The sequence below is a fragment of the Hyperoodon ampullatus genome (genome assembly GCF_949752795.1).
Source record: "Hyperoodon ampullatus genome assembly, chromosome: 7".
NCBI lineage: Eukaryota > Metazoa > Chordata > Mammalia > Artiodactyla > Ziphiidae > Hyperoodon > Hyperoodon ampullatus.
Window position 1 is genome coordinate 42352370 of NC_136920.1, and position 24972 is coordinate 42377341.

The 24972-nt window shown below is 37.6% G+C and overlaps 1 pseudogene across 1 annotated transcript in view; it reads right to left on the reverse strand.

Annotated features, from left to right (window-relative positions):
• Positions 1-24158, reverse strand: part of LOC307055564 (microtubule-associated protein 1 light chain 3 beta-like) — a 79902-nt pseudogene extending 55744 nt beyond the window's left edge. The window contains exon 1 of the transcript in view: positions 23739-24158. The product of the transcript in view is annotated as a microtubule-associated protein 1 light chain 3 beta-like (transcript). The remainder of the gene's footprint in view (positions 1-23738) is intronic.
• Between the last annotated feature and the right edge of the window lie 814 nt (positions 24159-24972).

The following is a 24972-nucleotide window of genomic DNA, read 5'->3' on the forward strand; positions in this document are numbered from 1 at the left end:
CCTTTAAAAATGCTTTTGCACTCCTTTGGAGAGTGTGGGATTTTGGGGGGCATGAGGTACCCATCTCCTTGCATGGTGCTGCAGTAAACCTTTCTCTGCTCCAAACTCTGATGTTTCAGTATTGTTTGGCCTCACTGTGCATTGGGCACATGAAGTTGCATTCGGTAACAACATGCAGACAACAGCACATGCATAAACACATACATATACACGTGTTTGTTTGTGTATATATGTAAAATAAACCCTGGGCATTAAAAAATGACAGTGAGTAATTTTTGGAGAGATGTGAAACAATAAAAAATTTAATATTTTTCTATTTTAAATATTTCTTCAATATGGTTATGTCACATTAGAATGATACATAAACTTTAAAAACCTGACAACTTATTTGGACTGAGTTGCACTGTGCACATATTTGGTTCCAACAAGGTGGACATCAGAAGTCTTATACTACATGGTGTGATGCCCACACCTATGCTCTGGAGGAGGAATCACTAAGAACTAATTAGAAAACTCCCCTTTGTTTGCTTCATGTAGCACAGCACAGGGGGGAACATAAAGAAAGCAATAGCACAATCATCATAAAAGATTGCTGTTCTGGTCTTAACAGTTAGTGTTTTTCATCCATGTGACTTGGGCATGAATAAATAATGGATACAGATATGCTGTTTTTCGCTCTTTATGACTTTGTTGTGAGCATGCTATTCTCATCAGTGGTATAAATGGATAAATTCTTGGAACACAGGTTGCAGAATGAACCATGAGAGTTGGATCCATGTTAGTTTTCCCTGTTCTTCCTGCCAGCTTGTAAGGTTTGTCCTGTAAATGTTCCCGGGGCTTGCTACTAGCTACTGAATACATATTTCTGGTTAACAGCAAAATTCATCAATAAGCAAATGGAAAACAAATCAGCTTAGCAATAAAGCTGAAAAATAATCACAGCGTCATAGAGGAAACCTGCAAGGTGACTTCACAGTAAGAGTGATGGCAAAATTGCTGGGATGTGAGTCGAATTTACACTGCAAATGACTGTCACAGGGCTGTAGCACCGAGTGCCAAATGATGGTGCTATGATGGCTGTGCAAAAACATATTTGTGCATTCCTGTTACAGACAAGAATGCCAAGAGCCTTTGGAAAGTAAAGCCTCTGAGTACTTTGTCGTGTGCTCTTTCAGAGTACGAGGAGTGTTCTTGTTCGTCATGGACTCGCACTGTTTAAATAGAGCAGACATCATCTTATTGGCAGGTGGCTTCCTGAGCATCTGATGAAGATGATGAAAAAAATAGCTACATTTTTGCCTGTTTCCTATGTGCCAGGCATTGTGTTAATGAGTTTAATATGCCTTGTTTCCTGACCTCAAATCCCTATGAGCTCTTTGGCACCAGCTATCTCATTACCTCCGGACTGACTTTCTGCCCTAGACACATACTTTATTCTTATTATTTGACTGATAGGCCTGACTTTCTGGGTCTCCTTCTCAGTTCTTATGTCTCACATGATTTCCCTGTCCTGTGCCTAATACTCCCAAGGTATGTATAACGATAACGATAGGAAAGACTTTTCAGATCCTTACTATGTGCCAGTAGGTGTTATTCTTCTCTCTCTCATTCTCTCTTTCTCTCATCTCCCTCTAATCTCTCTATCATAAGTGCCCTTCAGCGAAAAACCATGTGAACCCAGAAGTTGAACAAATTGAGTTTATTACTAGTTACCTAGAGGGAGAACACATGAGAACAGGAGAAGGGAACTGTGGGGTGCCTCAATAATAGGGTGTTAGAAAGTACTTAATAAAGGATTTAGGATCTAATTGAGGGATTTGGGGGGAAGGTCTAAGGAAGCAGGAATTTCTTTTAAATTGGATGCTGTCAAAAAGCGGGGACAATTTTATGATGGAGTATCTCATTAAATCTTATATACAGAGAGGGGAGATTAGAGCCAGAATCAAGCTGTAAAGAAGTAGCAGTTCTCATTCTAGCCAAGGGGGATGGTGTTTAGCATTTTATAGGCAGCACAGTGACCTTGCTTTTGTCTGTTCTTAGACAAAATTATGAAGTGGCTTTGCTTTGTCTTACTTTATCATTGTCTCAGAGTAACTTTGTCTGAGGTTGGTATTCTGTGAGATTTTTTTATCTCCAACAGGAGAATAATATGGCCTGGCTGTGAGTGTCTGGCCAGCTTCCACATGTTAAGGACTGTTCTTTTTTTTATTTTTGAATTATCTATCTATCTATATCTATCTATCTATCTATCTATCTATCTATCTATCTATCTATCTATCATCTATCTCTAACTACCAATCATCTATCTATCTATGCTTTTTTAATAATCACAACAGTGCTCTGGGATAGGTATTATATTTATTTCCATTTTACAGATGGTGAAACTAACAGAGAGAAGTAATATCTTCAAAGTTTTCCTGCTAATATATAAAGACCTGGGATTCAGACTCAGGCAGTCTGATACCATAGTCCATGCTATTCATCACTCTCCTGTACTGGTTGACCATGAACCCATGTATTAGATAGTCCATCCTTCCATCACAGGTAGCCTGAACTTTTCTATAATGATCTTCCACACTGTTGCCTCAGTGCAGGAATGATAGAATATTGAGCTAGTTTGGAGGAAGGAATGCTCCTGACATGCTGCTGACATGGCAGCCTGATGGGCAGAGATTTTTTGTGAAGAAGAGGTTTAAGGGAATCTAAGTTTCATCTTGAGGATAAGCACCTCATTCACCCAGCCTTAGCCCTGAATGGGCTGAGCAAATCAGGGGCTGTCAGCAACAGACATCTGGAAAGGGAGCTGCACCAGCCTGTGCTTCCTCACCTCCTGGGAGGAGAGGAGTGTCTGAGGACAGGAAGACAGATGCACTCATCTGGCCAGGAGGAAGAATGAGAAAAAAGTAAAGACAGCATGAAAAGGTGGAGCAGGGAGAAGGGTAGGGGACATGGAATGAGAAAGAGGGGAAGCAGGCTCTGGTCCTTGCCTTACTTCCCTTGGGTTCTAAGAGTGAGAGAGTCCCCAGGGTGCAGAAGCAGGGGAAGAAGAGGTGACTAGAGCATCCCTTGTGTTCTGATACTAGTTTGGCCCATTGACGTATTTGCCCAATAGAGGCTGATTGCTATGCTCCTATAGAAGATCCTTCCCCCTGGGAGCATGGGTCTGTCCGCATCCTTGGGGCAGAGGAGATAATGTGGATAGAGGAATAAAGAGAAGGCCCACGTTTTGTAGGAGACTAACAACAGGAAGGACAAAAATCACACACTCATGATGTCTGCCCTGAGCATTAATCTAAAAATCCAAATAGAGTAAAAACTCCCAACATCAGAACTTCCAGTTTATCAGATTAGACAAAATGGAAAGTCAGAACAGAAAGAAACAACCAGAATCTTAATTAAATAGAAATAAGTGACACACAGCACATGTTGATAATAATTTGGGGTTTAACTTTTTTTATTTTTCTTTTTTCTTTCCTTCATTCATCACATATTTATTCAGAGTCTACAATGTTTCAGGCACAGTGCCAAGCCTGGGGATACAATGACTAATGAGTCAGTCAGGATCTCTGCCGGTCACAAAGTAGGCCCCAGACACTAGGTCATACCATTGATTCAGAGACAAGAATGTATTCTGAGAACATCCATGAACTGGGGTTTTAATGTGTTAGATTTCCACCAATCAGGCTGCTGCATGAGAGCCAGCTTACCTAGTTGGAAGAAATGTAATTTGAATTTTGAATCGCTCTATTTCCACACTGGGTCACTGATGCTTCTTGCTTTTTCAGGAAACAGAGAAAAGCCCGGCTCTCCATGCTTACCCAGGATTCCTACATGATTAGGTGGATTGAATTTGCATGTCTCATCTTATCTGCCTTTGCTTTCTGTCTCCTTTCTATAATTTAGGAGCTGAAATCTCAGTTGGGTCAGTGCTTCATCAGGTGCCTGGCAGAATGCAGTTGCTCAAGAAATGAAACTAGAATATTGTCAAAGTAAAGCGACCTCTGAACCCAGGTGAATAGCACTTCCTAAGTGCTGCATATCGTTGCTCACTCTCTTCTTCCTTTCTAACTCTCCCCATGGGAGGATGGGTTAGCTGACAGGTCCCAACCTTTCCCACCTGAATTGAGTCTTCTAAATAGCCACATACAGTATTCCTCCAAGCCTCCAGAGATGGTCAATAAGTCCAGTCACAAAAGAGTATTCAGGGATTTTGTTTCTCAGTCAAAAGAAAATAGGGGAAAAAAGTCTCTCTGATACTATCACTCTTTTAGCTTTAATTTCTCATTAGAGAGATATTTCAAAAAGTCTAAAGAAAGCTTTCAATAGCCAGACATCTTGTGAATACAAGCTATTGTGCTGCTAAAGTGTCTGTTCGTGTCAGAAAACATGAGGTCTGGGTGCGTTTGTCCTGTTGATCCACTTTAGATATTTTTTCATTGTCTCTGAGAAATCTTTCATCACAGGTCTTTTACCTTCCCCTTCTCAGTGGAGTTACAGAGCAGTTAGGCTTAGTGTGTAGCTCATTTTCTGATGCAAATGAGTCATCTGCTTCAGTTTTAATTTTTTGTCTTTTCTAAGTTGACAGTTGAGAAATCCTGAAGGACACCAACTCCTGGAGTTGGACTGTGAGATTTCTGAGAAAAAACCCTCACCCTCAGCAAATCAAAACCAAAACCAAAATCAAAACCCCACCACACACACACACACAAAAATCAACAAACAAACAAAAAACCCAAAAAACAAAAAGCAGAGGAACAAGAACAAACACAAATCCCAATTTAAAAAAATTAAAACCTGTATAAAGCAATTTTCATCCTCTATCTCAGACAAAAATATTCATGAAACCTTATGAACCTACTTTGTAAATTTACATCTGCTTTAAAATAGGGGGATAAGGACATGTTCTTATAATGCCTGAGATTGCAACTAAAAAGTATCTGGTTAGTAAGGGTAGCATAGTTGTAGAAAATTGACAATTTATTAGCCATCTATGCAAGTAACAACTGTAGCTGTTTGGAGTTAACAAAGAAATGGACTTCCATATTTTTTTATTGGGTTTTAATGGACAGTCATCTTTCGATGAGTGAGAATGAGATACTCCTGGATTGTCACTAGATGCCACAGGAGACAATGTGGTGTCACTCCTCCTGCTTATTCTTATACCGTCTAGTCTCTAATCTGATCAAAGTTCCAAATACTATGTTTCAAATCTGATTATGTCTGTTATAAATGATCTCAGCAGAAGGTAGACTGACCTCATGAATTGGATCCTATGAGGTTTGAGTCCAAGATTTCCTGGCCAAAGATTTACTTGCTCCCAAATATCAAGTTGGGAACCCACCATTTTCAATGATTTCTTTGGAATCATTTAATGACTCCCTTGCATTATCTTTACCTTCACAGTAGAGATTCAGCTCTTTGTGGGCTTGTTAATAGCTGTATTTCTAGATCTAAGCATGGTGTGGGCTGCATAGTTGGTGCTCAAGAGTTATTTATTTATGTATTTACTTTTATTTTTAATCAGTAGTTATTTGTGAAAAAATAAGAATAAATGAACGGTGTGTGTATGTTAATCCCAAGCTCCTAATTTATCCCTCCCTTCCATGTTTCCCCTTTGCTAACCGTAAGTTTGTTTTCTAAATCTGTTTTGTAAATAAGTTCATTTATGTCATTTTTAAAAATTAAATTCCACATATGAGTGATATCACATGATATTTGTGTTTCTCTCTCTGACTTACTTCACTTAGTATGATAATCTCTATGTCCATCCATGTTGCTGCAGATGGCAGTAACATACACACTGCTATATACTGTTGACTAGTATATATAAAATAACAAACAAGGGCCAACTGTATAGCACAGGGAACTCTATTCAATATTCTGTGGTAACCTACGTGGGAGAAGAATCTGAAAAAGAATGAATATATGTATAAGAATAATGGAATCACTTTGCTATACACCTGAAACTAACAAAACATTGTAAATCAACTATACTCCAATAAAATTAAAAAAAAAAGAGTGAATGAAGGAATAAATGGATCTGAAAAGTTTTGAGTCTTTGAATTCCTCATAGGAATACAGATAGAGTCTTTTCTTGAGCAGATATGAGCCAATTTTTTCAGGTGCTATGAAATGAGATAATACAGGAAAGTTTCTGGCACACAGCATGTGGTCCACAAAGACTAGCTCTCTTCCCAGCACATACTCTGGTGATGGTTTGGATGAATTCTGAAGAAAGTAGGATCTTGAAAAATATGGGGGAGGATAGGCCTTGAGCGCTGGAAGGGCAGAGAGGGCTGTTGTAAAGGATGAGGGAAGGTACCAAAACCACACTTTTTCAAACCCACAGTTTTCCTTACTCTGGGCCTGAAGCACTACCTGAATTGCCAATATTCCCTCCTACTCAGGGATCCTGACTCAATAACCTACCTTTGTTAAAATTCCACTCAGTGATGCCAGGATTTCTTGAGTAATAATAATGTTTAAATTTCTATTTGTGACCTTACATCACATACAAAAATTAACTCAAAATGAAGCAAAGACATAAATGTAAGATCTAAAACTACAAAACTCTTAGAAAGAAACAGGGGCAAAACTTCATTGCATTGGATTTGGTGGTGATTCCTTGGATATGACATCAAAAGCACTGGCAATAAAACAACAAAAATAAATTGGACTAGATCAAAATTTCTATTTGTGGCTGGTCTAAATGTCACCAAAATTTCCTCTTTCTTATGTGAGACTGACTAACAGCTAGGGTTTGTGCCTTGTAAGGATGGGTGGATTCACTTACACATTTTGTCCTGTGTTAAGTACACAATGGAAAAGTACATCTGAACAACACTTGTTCCCACAAGTCTTATAGTTGACTGAAATTATTCCCTCTCAGCACTGCAAGGTTGCAGTATCATTGTATTTTCTGTTTTTGGTTGTTTTGGGGGTGTTTGTTAGGTTTTGGTTTCTGGCAACAGAAACCCATTTTGGCTAATTTAAACAAAGAGGTTGCTTAATGAAAGTGTCTGAGTTGATTCACAGAACCAAAGGAATATTTGAGGAGCCACCGTGGGAAGGGTTTGGAAACAAGAGAGCTCTTGGGAAATCAAGTAGCAAGAGTTAACCTCAGTCTCATCAGATAACACTGTGGACCAGTCAGCTCCAGTCATCTTTTCAAGTCCTTTGTCTTATGCTCAAGGTCGTATTGGCCAAGCTTGAATCATTAACCCCTATTCTTCCCTTCAAGAAAGAAATAATATCTTTATTTAGGACCCACCAAAACTGCATGGAGTTCAAGAGCCCATTTTATCAAAGGAAATAGGGTGCTCTTTCCAGAGAAAGGGAGCTTGTTATGCAGCAAACGCACAAACACGACAAATAACCAACCAACCCAAGTCCACATACTGTGAATTTGCAATTATCATCCCTTCATGGGGGGAAACTGAGATCCAAGAATTAGATCCGAAGGGAATGTAAGGAGAGGTAAAGCTGCCACTGAAGTCACTCTTTCTCTCCCTGAATTGTATTCCTATGTCAGTCTCCCTAGGGCATACTGCAACACTTGAGGCTGTTGGAGTTTAAAAAGAAAAACTTGTTTCTCATTACGGAACAGTCATTTAGCCTTTAATTATGTTTGAGTGTCCTGTTTCAGGTTTACGGCCATATTTGTCAAACAGAAATGATGAGTTCCAAGTGTATCAATAAGTGTGATCCTATCCTGTCATCTGTGCTGATGAACAGAACCACACAAAAGCTCACACGCTCACAGTATATTTTCACATATGCTTTCTCAGTCTGTTCTCATCAACAATCTGGGAAGAGAGAGATTTATCATTCCCATTTTACAGATGAAATGAGGCTCAAATTGGCCATATCTTCAAGCAAAATCACAGAACAAGTCAAGTAAATGATAAGGCCCAGTCTTCTGCTTCTAAATTGTAATAGGAAGCACTTGCTCAAGTCGGGATCATATTTTCTACTGCTTTATTACTACTTTTAAAAATTTCTGATAACATGTCACACAATGTTGGATATAAAGAAGTTATCCTGAATAAATGCAGAAGGCAGAACAGACTTTCTCCTCTCCCAGTGTTTTTTTCCCTTTCTCATTCACCTTTTTCTTCACTCCTCTTATACCTTGCTCTGCTTTTAGTCAGTTTCTCTCTCATCTCCAATTTATTTTACATTCACTCATGTCCTTTAAGTACTGGAGGGTATAATGATATCTCTATGTGCATAGCACCTTGTTATTGATGAAGAAATTTACTTATATCAGCTTATCTGATTCCTCTGATTCTCTTAACAATTCTGCGAAGTAGTTATTTTTATTCTCAGTTTCCAGATGAGGCAAACAAAGACTCAGAGAGCTTAAGTTTCTACTTTAACTTCGTATAGCTGGTGAGACCTGGAACCAGGTGTGTAACTGAGATTTGAATCCAGATGTTTTTAAACTCCACACTCTGTTCTCTTCCTATTGCTCACAGTGTCTCCCATCAGCTCATCAAAATGCAAGACAGGACATACCAGAGACTGAAGTCTTTGCAGCCTCATTCACCTGTCCCCCAGCTGTCTGCTAGTCAGGATATTTTCTCATTGGGAAATTATTAGATCGTATATACATAATAATGAATGGAAGACAAATGTTTCATGCCCACAAACAATAATATTGCCTAAATATTTCCTAAATTTATTTCTTTAGTCTATTTTTATCATGCAACAGTTCTTTGTGCTATGAAAATATGCAGCCTATTATTTTTATTGCACTTGATTTGATTCAGATTTGCTTTGCTGAGGACTTACTGCAAATCGAATAAATGACACTTGGAACAGTTGAACAGTGGACAGATATCCACTTAGTGATGTTATAGAAGGTAGTCATTTTTCATGACTGGAGTTGGGTTTGATTATCCCAAAGGTTCCTTCCACAAGCTTTACTGAGGTTGTCTTGGGCCAGGTACATACAGATTAGGAAAAGAAATAAGTTGTAGATAGTAAAAAAGGTACTTTAAAAAATGATTTAATTTGGTTACTGGTAATCTATATAGAGTGGATATATCAGCATAAAGAATAAGAGTTTTGGAGTGAAATAGACATTACTTTAGTGGCCCTGGGGAAGCACTTAATCTCTATGAGCCTTAATTTCTCAACTGCAAGTTGGGAATGATACTAATATCCCTTTCAGAACAATTGTGTAGTTAGAGATAATTCCTACAAAGGTCTGCTACGTGACATATGTTAGACATATATATTGGTATATAACAAACACAAAATGGTTAAGTAGTTAAACTACAGAAACCATACTGTTTTCACACCTAGATATTCTTAAGCATTAACTCTTTCACAAAACTTTCCTTTCATAAAACCAAAGTCTTTGTTATTTCTTTCTGGGTACACACTTAGACAGAGCTGGCTTCATGAGTGTGCAGCCTGTGAAGTTGCATCAGACACCATGCTCAGAGGGCCCTGTGCTCAGTTAATGCTCTGTTGTCGCTGTCTTAAAAATTGTTAATAATTTTATTTTTGATCTTGTGTTTTGTAAGTCAAGTCCAATGGGAAAATAGAGCATGTGTAAAAGCAGGGGAACTACACATAATATGCATGTCTCCTGTTCTCTGCTGTCTCATTTGCATATGGTTTTTGCAATATCTCATGAGCACAGAATTCTGGTGCACCCACCATGTGTGGTGGTCTTGAGTCTATATTGAGACTCAAGGTGAGTGTAAGGTCAATATATTACATGTATGAATAAAGAAGTCACTGACAACCTTGAGAGACCACCTTGAGAGACCCTTTGAACCTGAGCTTGCTTTGAAAACAGAAGCCAACGATGGTCTAAGAAACACAAACAACCAAGAAACACTATCATATCCTTTCTTACTTCCTTATGTGAGCCAACCACTTACTTTGAAAAAGATGACATAGAGAAAAAGGGAAAGATGGGGTAACCCATAGTTCCTTTTCCTTTCAGTTCTTTCTTACTCATCAGAAAGCTGAAGGTAGAGAGTGTTGGCGGAATGTACCAAGAAGTGAAATAAAAAGGAGATGAATTCATTTTGTGCATTGTTTCCACTGTTCTGGTAAGAACAAAATATGCATACATGCACACATGCGCCAGCTACCAAAAACAAATTGTGAATTTCAGTGATTCCACATATGGATTAAATACTCATACTTGCATATAAAGCTGGCATTGTACAATACAAAGATGAATGGCAAAATTCATGCTAATAATCTAAAATTTTTATTCTTTCCTTAGAAAGACACTCAATATCAAATTAAAAACCACTATGACAAATTGAGAGAGAGGGAGACCACAGAAGAAAAGTAAAAGCTTTATATTTTGGTATCTTTAACAGCACTTTGTTCCTGTTTTTTTCAAAAAGGATCCCCATCTTTTCATTTTGAATACGGTCCTGTTAATTATATAATCAGTTCTGTGGCTAGAATCCATTTCCCAATCTCGACTGTAATTAGGTATAGCTATGAGACTGAGTTCCTGCCAATAGAATATGCAAGAAAGAGATGTGTGCTGCTTCCAAGTTAATAAAACTGTTAATGCACACATGAAACCCTTCCTTTTCCAATAATGGCATATCAAAGTCCTAGGTGACCTAGGAAACAGGAAAGCACATATGCAAGACGACAAAGCCTCTATGTGCTTGGATTCCTAAATGGCTGTGTGGTAAGAAGTCGTCCAACTGATCTGGACATATTTTGGACAGTATACAGAGTATACATGAAAAATAAACACACTAATTCGTGCTTTAACCCATGTGCAATGGGTCTAGGTGTTGACTTATAGAAACCATCTTGCTTACAATGCTTTTACCTCTCTCTAAACTCTTACACCATTTTTTTGTCCCTACCATAAAGTTGATAAGTACTGCATAAAATCTTCTATTGTTATTTGATTTTTATATTTCTCTTCTCCCCAGTTAAAGTAGCTTAGGACTAGACTATCTCTGGTGCTCTAACTATATATTTTTGGCACTCACCATTCCTGTTCCTCCCAATCCAGTATCCTGCTGCTCTTCTATATTGATGACATCAAGTTAATGTGACTTGATGAGTAGGAAGTGGCAAGCAGTACGAATCCCTCTGTAAGGCACCAGAGCGTGGAAGATAAAACTTACAATGTTTCAGGGGTTTGTGCATTGGTAAAGTAGTTTAGGGCAAGACAGGATATTTCTTTTCAAGATAAAGTTATTGGTCCTGCACATTTAACCATTAGGGATAAATTACAGAAGTTTAGAGCATTTTTTTGATTTTAGAAATAGCATATACCATACTTGAAAATATTGTTCCACCTTATTTATAAAGTGACTCTTAGAAGGCTACCAGTTTTGAGTCAGACCCAGAGCAAGAGACGGCTTTACAACAAGGTAAGAGCAATTCTGCCTTTTGGACCACAAGACCTAGTAGATCCAATGGTGCTAAAGTTATTTGCAATCAGGAATAAGCAATAAATGTACTTTTAAAATTAAAACAAACATACAAACAAAAATTAAAAAGCCCAAAACAAAACTTGGGCCTGATTCATGAATAAGTTAGCTTAATATGTTAGTAAGAGCTAAAAAGAGAATGTTCTGCCCCAACTCAGAGGTGAAAGACAAGGTGAAGGGAAATTTTTCTAGTAGTCAGAGATCTGAAGAGGTAACTGCTCATTGACTTTCTGTGGAGGGTGGTCAGAGGTAAGGATAATGATATACATACTCCTGGGAAGTGGCAAATGGCTCAGCTGGTTGATCTCAAGCCTGGAAGGAGTAATTTTGGAAGATAAAAGTCAAGCTGGCCTGGGAAAGAAGGAAGTGGATGGACCTAGGGGGTGGACATAAAATGTGTGGATCTCTGTGTCTCATGTAATACCCATCAGACTGTGGCAGGCATATGCTAAGATGGTCCCAATGATCTTTGTCTGTTGTTATCCATGCCCTGAGTAATCTCCTCCTCTTTATTGTGGGGTGACCTAGCTACTATAACTAGCCAATGTATTGTAGCAAAGATGATGCAATGTTACTTCTGGATTTTGTTACCTAAGATAGTTACTCCCATCTTGCTGGCAGTTTCTCTTCCCCCACCTCTCTCTATCTCTCTATCTCTATCTCTCTTACTGACTTTGGTGAAACAAAGCACCATAGTTAGGAGACCCCTGTGGCAAGAAACTGAAGGCAGTCTCTAACCAACAGCCAGCAGGGACCTGAGACCTTCAGTGTAACAGCCTGCAAGGAATTGAACCCTGCCAACAACCCCTTGGGTTCAGAAGCAGATACTTCCCCAGTTGAGACTTCAGATAAGATAGATTCTAGCCGTTGCAGAAACCTTGTTGCAGCTTTGTGAGATACTTGAAGCAGAGAGCCCATAAAATCAGTGTCTGGATACTTAACCCACAAAAACTGAAATAATAAACATGTTTTTTTGTTTGTTTCTTTTTGTTTTTACCTTGTTAGTCAGGTTTATTCCCAAGTATGTTCTTGTTTTGATGCAATTTTATTTTTTATTTCATTTTTTTATTGGTGGATTTTCTTTTAAATTAATTTTTATTGGAGTATAGTTGCTACATGTATTTTTTTAAATTGCTAAGTTTGGAGCTAATTTGTTATTCAACAGTCAATAACTAATACAGAGAGCATATATCACAGAAGAAACATTGAAAAGCCAGGTGAGTAGATGACTCACCCAGGTAACACCAGCCAGTTTCTGTCCTCAACCACCCAGAATTGCACAATAGGTCATGACAGGGTAGGGTGGCACAGATGGCAAATATGCAGGAGCTCCACAGTATGGGCTCCCTCCCACTATAGCTGACCTTGATTCTCCTGGTGCTGAATGTGTGACCTGTCACAACAGAGGCAACGTTGACGCTTCAGTATGGTATTGTGCCATAGGTGAGATCAATATTGTATGATAGTTCATTTTTCATTCAGTCATTCGACAAGTAATAACGGAATTCCTCCTAAAAAATCTGACACTTTTCTAGGTATGATGGATAGAGAGAACAAGACCAACAATGAGAAAATTAATTACTTCACATGATTATTTTAAATAATGTATAATCATTCATTTAAAACAGGGTTCCAGTAAAGAAGACTAAAGTTAGTTTAGTTTCTTATTATGGAGATCTATAACACTGGTTAGGATCCACTTCCTTCTTTGTAAAGAGAAATTGTTTTGGTTTACATTTTGTAGGGATCAGCCATTTAAAGCCTTATTCCGTCTATGAAATCACATTTATGACATTGTTACCATATATATTATAATGCTTCTCTTAACATATATCATGCAATTATTTTATACCAAAGAATACAGCTATAGCGATATATGATCATTTCTAATTTCATCTTTTTCTGATACCTTATAAAATGTCATTGTTCAAATATGTTCCCCAAATATCTGGATTCCACAATTTGTGACTCCGTGGGAAAAAGTCCATTTGTCTCCAACCCAGTGCATGTGCATATGCCATGTTCACATTTAATTCATGTAAAAAAAATGACATTTTAAAATGTGAAAAAAAAAAAGAGAACAAATAGCTACTTGAGCCATCTGAGCTTAGAGGCTGAATTACAAGCCCATGCCTTGCAACCAAGGTTTTTAAGTCAAAGTCTATGAGCAATTTCTACAAAACTCAACTAATAGCAAGGCTAATTATTAAGTATGCCTCCTACTTATATTCATCCTTTGTTCTCTGTAACCTTGTTGTTAAAATGTTTTGGCCTCTTCACTTTTGTTGACAGATTGGCCCCATAATTGGAATCACTTTCCTAAAGGCATCACAGAATTGATATTCCCCCAATTTAATTAAGCAACTATGAAAACCCAGTAGCTCTCATTAAGGAGGAATACAAATATAATTATTTGAAAGGAAAGAACTTAGGAGAATGGATAGAGTATGTTTTTTCATATTAATGCAGACTTCTCTGGAATGCTGTGCTATTGATTTATTCTGTTTGGTAAAGAGCAATCTTCCTTCTTTTGTGACCATTTTACTAAGCAAACCTTTTTGAAACTGTCGAGGTGTGCAAGTATTATTTCTGATACCAAAGCTGAAGAATTTAACTTTCAAAGCCTCATGTTAGAGGCCAAAGGCTGTCTATGTAATTCTAGAGCTGAAAATAGATACTAGGACTCTCGTTCTTCACTGTATCCATCAGTCACATTGCTTTCACCCTATATTTATTCACCATGAATTCCCATTGACCTAGGCACTGTACAGAACATACATCAAAATGGGACCCTGCTCTCAAGGAACTCTTGGCAGCAGGCAGAATCTATATCAAATGAATTGCAGGCGTGATTTTCCATATCATCTAGGTCCTCGGGCTGTGTTCTTCATTTTTACATTTTTGTGCTTAAGGAGGAAAATAGCAACTTCAAATCTTTTTAGGAATAGAATATTAAAATTTATTTTTAGAAAGCTAACATTAATAGTGAGCCTGGAGAAAAGCCAATTCACCACTTTTTCTTTCAGTAATGATTAATACCTATTATTCACAAAACACTATGTCAGAGATAAACAAAATGTGAATTCTCCCCTCAAGAAAATTTTAGGCAAGTCAACAACCTGGTACAATAAAAGACAAGATAATGTTAGCTCTGTAACAGAATCCCTATCCAGAAGCTCTGGAAACACAGAGAAATGGCAGATGAATTAGAGACCCATAGAATGGGATCTAGATAGTTGTGTCCATGTTTTCACTGCTAGAGATGCAATTTATTATCATTTTTTTTTCTTTGCCTCTCCTAACATTTTGGAAAAAAAATGTTTATCAAACAGAATCATTTACAAGCGATTAATGAATGCAGTGTCATTGTCTGGCAGTCAGAAGTACAGTTAAGAAAGCTTGTTTGTAGGATGGGGAAATATTTGAAAGCCAGGGAGAAGTGGAGAGTGGAACAATGGAAGACAATAAAGTCATGAGAGAAAGAGAGAGAAAGAGAATTAAGGAGACAAGTACCCTGGGAAATGAGAGGGATTTTAGACAATGATTGGGGGTGGGGTATAAAGACCTCTGACTGTTTTTCCCTGGGGAAAGATGAGAAGACGGTGGAAAGAGGGGAATGTGCTGTCAGGGTGAGGGTAGGGAGGCAGGAGGGGTGAAAGTAAGGAGGGACGTTCCTGCCACGGGAGGGAAAGGAAGCTGAAGAGTTTAGAGGTGTGTGGCCACAATCTTCTCAGGCAGGAGGCACTTCTATTTGAGGAAACGAAGGAGGGAGGGTGTAAACTAGGGATTCAAACCAGGTGAAAAAGGTCCAGGAAAGCTGTTGAGAGCACTTGGTACAAGGACATTTAGGGTGAAGAAAAGGGATCAGTGGACTCCATTAGAATCCAGCAGGGATGGGATATTGTTATTCTGGAGCCAGTCAACTGAGTACTTTGATTTTTTGCTGACAGCCCTGAGCATTCTGGGAATAGGACTGGAAGGTCAGCTGACTGGGGGGCCTGGGGAAGCAGTGGTTGCTGAATGCATAGGGCATAAGTGCATTTAGGGTGTATGCAGATAATCATGGGTCTTGGGGCCCAAGCAAGTTCTTGAGAGGTGCAGCGTAAGGAAGAGAGTTGATCAGTTGGGATGACAGGAAGCGACAAGGAATAGGAATTCACCATGGTGGCAAAGGTTGGGTTCAGTTAGTAGAAGTAGGAGAACAGGAGGCTGGGGGTATTTACAGCAGGCATTTTCTGTCTGATAGGGTAATGTGTGGGTGGCCAGTGGGAATTAAAGGGGGAGATCTCTGAAGTTCAACAGAGAGATACTAGGATGAGACAAGGATGAGACTAGGATGTCTTTGGAGGGTCATTTACAGGGATGATGAAGTTGCTCAGGGAGCTGGAAAGATAGAGAAAGAAATGGTTATCTTCTTTCTACTGCAGAGTAATCTGGCAGAAATATCTTAAGACCAGGCCTGTGACTTCAGATAAAGGCTCACTTTCTTTCTTTCTTTCTTTCTTTCTTTCTTTCTTTCTTTCTTTCTTTCTCCCTTCCTCCCTTCCTCCCTCCCTCCCTTCCTTCCTTCCTCCCTCTCTCCCTTCTTTTTTCTTTCTTTCTTTGAAAACATTTTATTTTAGAATAGCTTTAAATTTTCAGAAAAGTTGGAAACATAGTACAGAGTTCCCATATACCTTAACATGAAATTTCCCCTAATATCTTACAGTAGCAAGATAAGTTTTTCACAATTAATGAACCCATCTTGATGCATTATTATTAGTAAAAGACCATACTTTACTTAGATTTCCTTAGTTTGTACCTTATGTCATTTTTTCTCTTCCAGGATTCTATGTAGGACTCCACATTACATTTACTTATTCTGTCTCCTTAAGCTCCTCTTGACTGTGACACTTTCTCTGACTTTTCTGGTTTTTAGTGATCGTGACAGTTTTGAGGCACTACTGGTCAGGTATTTTGTAAAATGTCCCTCTATTTGGAGTTGTCTAATGTTTTTTCAAGATTAGAGAGGGGGTATGGGTTTTTGCAAGGAGGACCACACAAGTAAAGTGCCATCCTCATGACTTCATATCAAGGGTACATGCTATACATATGACTTACCTCTGTCAGTGTTGACTTGATCACCTACCTCAGGTGGTGTCTGCCAGTTTTCTATTCTGTAAAGTTCTTCTTTCCTTACTTTTTCCTTCCTGAACTCTTTGGAAGGAAGTCTCTATGGGTAGCTCAGCTCACTGGGAATTATGCTCTACCTTTCTGAGGGCAGAGCATCTGTATAAGTTATTTGGAATTCTTCTGCACAAAGAATCTGTCTACTATCTATATTATTCACCAATTCTTTTGAATTTGGATTTTTTTTTTTGAGGAGGAGCACACTGGTGAATCTGGCTTTAAGGTAGACCCAAAGCAAGAGCAGAGATTGCCCAAGGGACTTGCCCCATCCAAATAGCAGTAGATTCTTCCTCCTTCCCTGTCCAGTTCTTAGGTTATGAGATTTCTATATCTGTTTTGCCATATTTTTGCTATGAGAGTAAGGTGAAATAAATAGAAATTGAAAAATCACTAAAATATACAACATTAAATATATATAAATAAATATTTTTAAAATGCTGATCTGAAAACCAGAAAATTCAGAGGTATAAAATACTGATAGATCACAGTAAAAACATTCTGAAAATTTTCAGCTCCTCCTTCATTTGAACCGTGTCATTTGCTATCAATTTCCCCAAATATCTCCCTAACATCAAACTCTCATGAGGGTAGAGAAGTGTCATTCATTCAAACAAGCAACAAATATTGATTGAATGCCTACTATATGGCAGGAACCAGTCAAGTGGCTAGTGATCCAATGATGAACAAGACACGGAATGTTGATGGAGTTTCCATTTCAGTGTTTGCTGGTGGTGTTGAGTGGGGGAAGCAGTCAACAACTAAAGAGACAAATGGATGGGATAATACAGATTGTTAATTATCACTATGGCCTGTACATTAATGTCTTCCCTAGCATAATTTCTAGTGTGTAGTAGGTACTCAATAATTATCTGCTGACCAAAATGTATAAATATATATCTGTTTCTGACTTACTTCACTCTATATGACAGTCTCTAGGTCCGTCCACATCTCTGCAAATGACACAATTTTGTTCCTTTTTATTCCTGAGTAATATTCCATTGTATATATGTACCACATCTTCTTTATCCATTCCTCTGTTGAAGAACATTTAGGTGGCTTCCATGTCTTGGCTGTTGTAAATAGTGCTGCAATGAACATTGGGGTGCATGTATCTTTTGAAGTAAGTCAGAAAGAGAAAAGCAAATACCATATATTAACACATATATGTGGAATCTAGAAAAATGGTGTAGATGATCTTCTTGCAAAGCAGAAATAGAGACACAGATGTAGAGAACAAACATATGGATACCAAGAGGGAGGGGGAGTGGAATGAATTAGGAGATTGGGATTGACATATATATACTACTATGTATGAAATAAATAACTAATGAGAACCTGCTGTACAACACAAGGAACTCTACTCAGTGCTTTGTGGTGACCTAAATGGGAAGGAAATCCAAAAAAGAGGGGGTATATATATACGTATGGCTGATTCACATTGTTATGCAGCAGAAATTGACACAGCAGTGTAAAGCAACTGTACTCCAATTAAAAAAAAATAAAACAAAATGCAAAAAAAGGTACATATCTGGAAACTCGTTTCCTCAGGGTTTAACACTCTTTTTCTCCAACTGGTAACTCAGTTGAACTAATGTATTGTTTCTCAAACACATATTTCAACATGTTTGGTTAATGCTGGACCAGAGGAAGACACTGAAATGGAACATTGATAAAGCCAATGGGGAGCTGTTTGGGGTTCAGAAACTTGGGGTCACATTTTAGCTTTCACTTACTATGGCACCTCCTCTCTTTGAATTCAAGGTCCATATTTCAAGCAAGTGAGGTAATACAGTGCTTAATAATAAGTAAAGGGAATTATAAACTTCTTTTAAGACAGCTAATTCTGAATTGTTTGAACATCATTCGGGTCATTATTTAATCAAACACAAGCTTACCAAAGATTCAATTCAACTGCATCAACAACTTAGTCAGATGAATTATTTGCTTAAATGCTTGCTAAGTACTAGTGTAAAAATAAAACCTTACGGGACCTCTTGAAGGGATAAGATATTTTATAAGGACTTAGGATTCTTGATAAAGAATGTAATTCAAAAAAAAAAATCTCCGTGGGCTCAAATCATAACTATTTTCTAAAACTTTAACTCAATATAATACTCTACAGGCTAAAGATCCCACTTCTTTTGCACTATAATTTGGCTGTTTGATTTTTACAAAAACAATAATTGGCTATAAAGGATGATATGTAGTAGAATTTAATCTAGTATTTGCTTAATTAACAATTTAAAGACAATGCAGCATGAGGATAATTGAAAAAATAATTCTAATTTTTGTAAAGATAACCTCCTATTTTTTATCTTTATATAGATTAGTCTCACAACACTATGTTTCAGTACACTCTGAATTCTGAGGGAGGAGGGAACAGCAAGAGTATGGCTCATGGAACTGGGAATCAGGTAACATCAGCTCTTCCAATAATAAGCTATGTTGCCTTAGGAGAATGAAAAAGTTAACTTCTCTGACTCTCTTCTCCAAAGCTATAAATTTTGAGGGTTGGAAAAGGTGATATACTTTTCTTCTAATATTGGATGATCTTTTTGATGCCTGATTTTAATGTTTTAATTGGGTAAATAGGCAAAAACCATTTATTTGGTATACAAGTAAGAATTCATGATAACTTAAACAATATATGGTATTACTCATTGTGTGTCCTGTATCAATGGTACTTAAAATATTCTGACTTAATTTAAGATTTTTCCTTCTCAAATGATATGCCTGCAATTTGTCTTCTGGCTATTAAATACCAATTTCAGTTGAGATTTCTCATTTTTAAAATTCCTATGAATTAGTTATCATTCTCCTAATAAATTATTAGAAAGTAAAATAATGGCTCAGAAATATAAAAACAAATCTAAAGTATCTATATAAATTCTCTAGTTTAGCATTTCCCTGAATCACACAGGATGAGATTTTTGCTGCAGGCTATGAAGGAAAAACTGATTTGGGAATTGCCATTCCACTGTGAAGAACTAGCACATTAGGCAAAATCCATGAAACAGTTATGTTTAGACATTGGACCAGAAAGAGGCTATGTAGGCTGTGACCACTGAGAGAAGGGAACACCTGAGGTGTGCACTGTGATTACTTTGGCTTTCTGCCTAGAGGCAATTTACAGGCTACTGTGTAGCAAGGGAGAATTCAGGTAGAACATTGCATCTTCCTGACTTGTGAAATAAAAATTTACTGGATGGACTTAATAGAAGATTAGATTCTACTGAAGAAAAGATTGCTGAACCGGAAAGCATTGTAATAGAAAACCTACAAAGTGCAGCATAGAGAGAAAAAAGAATGAAAAAAATTTAAGAGCACTTCAGTAACCTGGTGGACAATAGCAAGGAATTTACCTTTGCCAATATGTAATTGAAATCTAAGGAGAAGGGGAACAGTAAAAATTTTAGAAAAAATAGTTTAAAAATTTCCATATTTGAAGAGAACTTTTACAGTATTTTATACACAAATCCATGAATTTCAGTGAATTCCAAGCAGAGTATACTCCAGAAAACCAAACAAAGACAAATTATATAGAGGAGAAAAAAAGATAAAAATGTCCTCAGATTTTATCCAAAATCAAGGAAGTCAGAAAACAATAGAAAGACATATTGAAAATGATTAAAGAAAAAAAATTCAACCTAGAAACCTATATCCAGTGAAACTGTATTTCAAAAATGAAGGCAAAATGAAAACTTTTTCAGATAACCAAGCCTGAGAGAATCTATTGCTGGCAGATCTGCATTATAAAAAATATTAAAGGAAGTTCTTCAGACCAATGTAAAACAATATCAGATGGAAGAGTAGATCTATAGAAAAAAAATAAAAAGAAATAGAAACAGTAAGTATTAGGGATTTTTCTTTTTATTTCTTTAAAAAATAATTCACTGTTTAATGCAAATATAGTAATATATCATAGGGTTTATGACAGAAGTAGAACTAAATTATGTGTCAAGAATAACACAAAGAACAGGAGGGGGAAAATGAACATTTTTACATTATATGTGAAGTGGCAGAATATTTGATAAGTTTAGGGTATAAACCCTAGAACTCCTGCTTTAAAAAAAGGGATGTATGGCTAATAAACTAATAGTACAGATGAAATGTAATTTAAAAATACACTTAATCCAAAAGAAGACAGAAAATAGATAATAATAGATGCAATAACAGAAAGCAAATAACAGTATTATAAATTGAAATCAACCATATTGATAATTACCTTAACTATATATTGTATAGTTAAGCACTTTTTTTTTTTTTTTTTTTTGCGATACGCGGGCCTCTCACTGCTGCGGCCTCTCCCGTTGCGGAACACAGGCTCCGGACGCGCAGGCTCAGCGGCCATGGCTCACGGGCCCAGCCGCTAAGCGGCATGTGGGATCTTCCCGGACCAGGGCACGAACCCGTGTCCCCTGCATCGGCAGGCGGACTCTCAACCTCTGCGCCACCAGGGAAGCCCCAGTTAAGCACTTTTAAATGTAACACTTTTAAATGTAACATTTATTATTAATGTTATTAAATGTTATATAATGTTATATAAATGTTATTAAATGTAACATTTAAGGCAGAGATTATCAGACTGGATAAAAAAATACCCATCCAATTAAATATGAATCTGCATATAAAAGTAAATTAATGAAAAGCAAACATGAATCAAAAGAAAGTAGGAATAGCTATATTAGTATCAGGCCAAGTGTTCTCCAAAATAGAGAATATTACTTATGATAATGAGGGAACTTTGCTAACGATTAAGAGGTTAAATCATTATGAAGAACTAACAAGTTTCAATAAAAGGAGATGTTGTAAGTATTTGGAAAAGGAAACAATGGTTATTATTAGACTTATGGGTTCACCAATAATAAATCATCCATGGTAGAATCATTTCCTTCTTTGGTGAGTTAGGTACATACTGTACATGTCTAAATTTCAACATGATGTTGGAGTCCCCTATAACAGTGGTCCCAAACCGTTTTGCCAACAGGGACTAGTTTCGTGGAAGACAATTTTTCCACACACCAGGGTGGGGGGATGGTTTTGGGGTGATTCAAGTGCATTACATTTATTGTGCACTTTATTTCTATTATTATTACATTGTAATATATAAATAAATAATTATACAACTCACTGTAATGCTGACAGGAGGTGAAGCTCAGGTGGTAATGCGAGCGATGGGGAGTGGCTGTAAATACAGACGAAGCTTCGCTCACTAGCCTGCTGCTCACCTCCTGCTGTGCGGCCCGGTGGTTGGAGACCCCTGCCTATGACAGCTTTGAATAGGTGAATAGGTGGAACAGTTAGAGGATGCTTTAGTATAAATAGAGTAATTCATAGGATGTCCAAGGGCTAGATTCAGAGGATCAATGTTTATTTGAATGGTGATATTTCTAGAGACATAGGACCCTTCATTTGACTTTGTGTGTGCGTGTGTGTAGTTTATGTTTGTTTTTTTACACTTCAAACAATGTCATGTTGTTTTTTTAGACAAGTTCTTACAGTTTTGGAAAACATTTTAAACAAGGACATGTGATTCAAATATGAAATTTTATTTTATTTTTTTATAAATTTATTTATTTATTAATTTATTTATGGCTGCATTTGGTCTTCATTGCTACACGTGGTCTTTCTCTAGTTGCAGCAAGCAGGGGCTACTCTTTGTTGTGGTGTGTGGGCTTCTCATTGTGGTGGCTTCTCTTGTTGCAGAGCACAGTCTCTAGGTGCACTGGCTCAGTAGTTGTGGCTCGTGGGCTCTAGAGTGCAGGCTCAGCAGTGGCTCACGGGCTTCATTGCTCTGCGGCATGTGGGATCTTGCTGGACCAGGGCTCAAACCTGTGTCCCCTTCATTAGCAGGTGGATTTTTAATTACTGTGCCACCAGGGAGGTCCTTGATATTTTAAATAATGTCATGCTGACCAGAATTTTATATGGTTCAAAGTTGAGAAGGGTAGTTAAAATATTTGATTCTTGAAGTGTTATCCATAAGGAATTCAAGTGACTCTGAAATAATAGATGGACATTTGAAAGAAATAAAAGTAAATAGGTAAAGGTAAATGTATGCCACTGGTTTCACAATAAAAATAATTGTACTAGTGAAATATGACATAAAAGTGCTTAAGGATTTTAAGGTGATTCTAAATGAAATATAGATTAACGATTGGCATGCCTTGCCAAAATACCAACATTTATAATGGTTATAGTTTATTGAGTATCTATTATATGCCAAGCATTATTAGGGACTTTGCATACATTTGCCTGTAAAGTTTATGTACACCATTAATTTTTAAGGTTAATTTTTGCCATATTATAAATTGAAATTTTAAGCTCAGGGAGATGAAATAATTTGCTCACACAGCTAATAAGAGTAGGGACTAAGATGAATGATCCCAGATCCTTTTTTCCACAAGGTTCTTACTCTTTTTCTCTTTCTGCCTCATTAGTGTGATTGTAGGGTTCATTAAGGTGGAAAAAATAACTAAAATAATGGATGTAATAAGCACAGTTTAATCTAAACTGAGTTCCATTTTGAGTTTTCCCTTTGATTGAGAACACCACAATTTAAGAGGAAAGCTGGAGTACTTCTAGAGTACAGGTAATCAGATGGAGAAGAGATTTGAATTTATTTTATATGAGGAACAGTCCAAAGAACTAAGAGTTTTTGACCTGGAAAGCAGAGCCCACAGTAGCTCAATATTGGGAGGACTGTTATTTGAAAAAGATGTTACATTTTTTCTCTGTGACTCTACAGAGTGGAACCAGGACTAGTAAATTAAAGAGTCATGAAGCCAGCCTGGCATAACATAAGTCAGAATTTTCCAGCAGAGCTGTCAGCAAGTATACTGAAATCTCTGTGTGGTGGTGAGCTGACTGGCACTGGAGGTATTCAAGTAGACGGTAGCTGATCACTTAGTTGGAAATCAGTGTAGAATCACTGGTAGTCTCAGTAGACTTTTAAAATTCCTTTCAATTCTTGGAGTCTTTAATGTTATAGAAACTGCAATATATTTAAGGGGTGGTTGTTAGCATACATTTCTTTTCTTTCTTTTTTTTTTCAGTTGGTAACATCCCTTTTTTATTCCTTGGTAAGGGTTTAAAAAATTCGAGAAGAGACACATTTTTTTTTTTTAGTCTTACACAGGAAATTTCCTTCCAAAAGTCTCCTGAGAGGCATATAACATACACAGGAAATTTCCTTCCAAAAGTCTCCTGAGAGGCATATACCATACACAGGAATCCATCTTCATCCTTCTCACTTTCATACACTTCACAAATCAGTGTGGACACACTCACCATGCTATGTCCATTCACTAACAGGAAGAAGGCTTGATTAACGTTGAGCTGTAAGCGCCTTCTAATTATCTTGATGAGCTCACTCACGTTGACATGATCAGGCACCAAGAACTTTGCTTTATCCAGGACCGGAAGCTGCTTCTCACCTTTGTATCGTTCTATTATTACCGGGATTTTGGTAGGATGCTTCTCTCAGGTAAGTAGGCCATCTTCTACTCTTTGTTCGAAGGTTCGGTGCTGTTTGAAGGTTTTCTCCGACGGCATGGCAGGGCAGGCTAGGCGGGGGCAGCGAGGTGGAGGGTCCTGGAGGCTCCAGGTGGTGGCTGCTACAGCCAGCACACATTTCTTAAAAGGTAATTTTATTGAGTACTTTCATTATGAAACCAGATTCAAACAGAAACAAACAACAACACACCTACAAGTTAAAGCAGGCAAGTAGTCGTTGGTAAGGAGAGAACAAGATTTATGTATAATTCCATCCACTGTTTTAAACATTTGCCAAACAATAATTATTTACTTTTGGACAAAGATCCCTGGTGTGTATTTTCGACATTCTTTAAGGGAGCTGACTACTAAATGTTTTCATCTCCATCTACCGCATGTCTTAAGTCTTGGCAAAGGAAGAAGCCAGGGGAACCTTTACTCTATAGAAGGTGAATGTTCTTGGCTGTGATGGAGGTAACTCTGCAGTTACATGGGGCTCATTCTTTCCATCTCATACATTGAAAAGACCTCCCAGGAAGAGCTGCCAAGACATCCGTGGTCCACGGGGCCTCCTCAAGCTACACTAGGAGGCTTTGTGGACAACATGCTGGGCCTTCATGCAGCACTTGCAAAAGATAAGGCATATTCTATCATCCCCCCTCTCATTCCCCCAAAAACTTCCTTTGCCAGTTTTCTTTACTGATCTATACTTAATAATAAATAATGGCCATCTGAGTAAAAGTGTCCTGAAACTCCCTTTTTGTATTTTATAACCTTAATACTCAAAGTGTGGTCTGTGGACCAGCATCAACATCACCAGGAATTTGTTAGAAATGCAGGTTCTTGGGCCTCACGACAGACCTACTCAACCAGA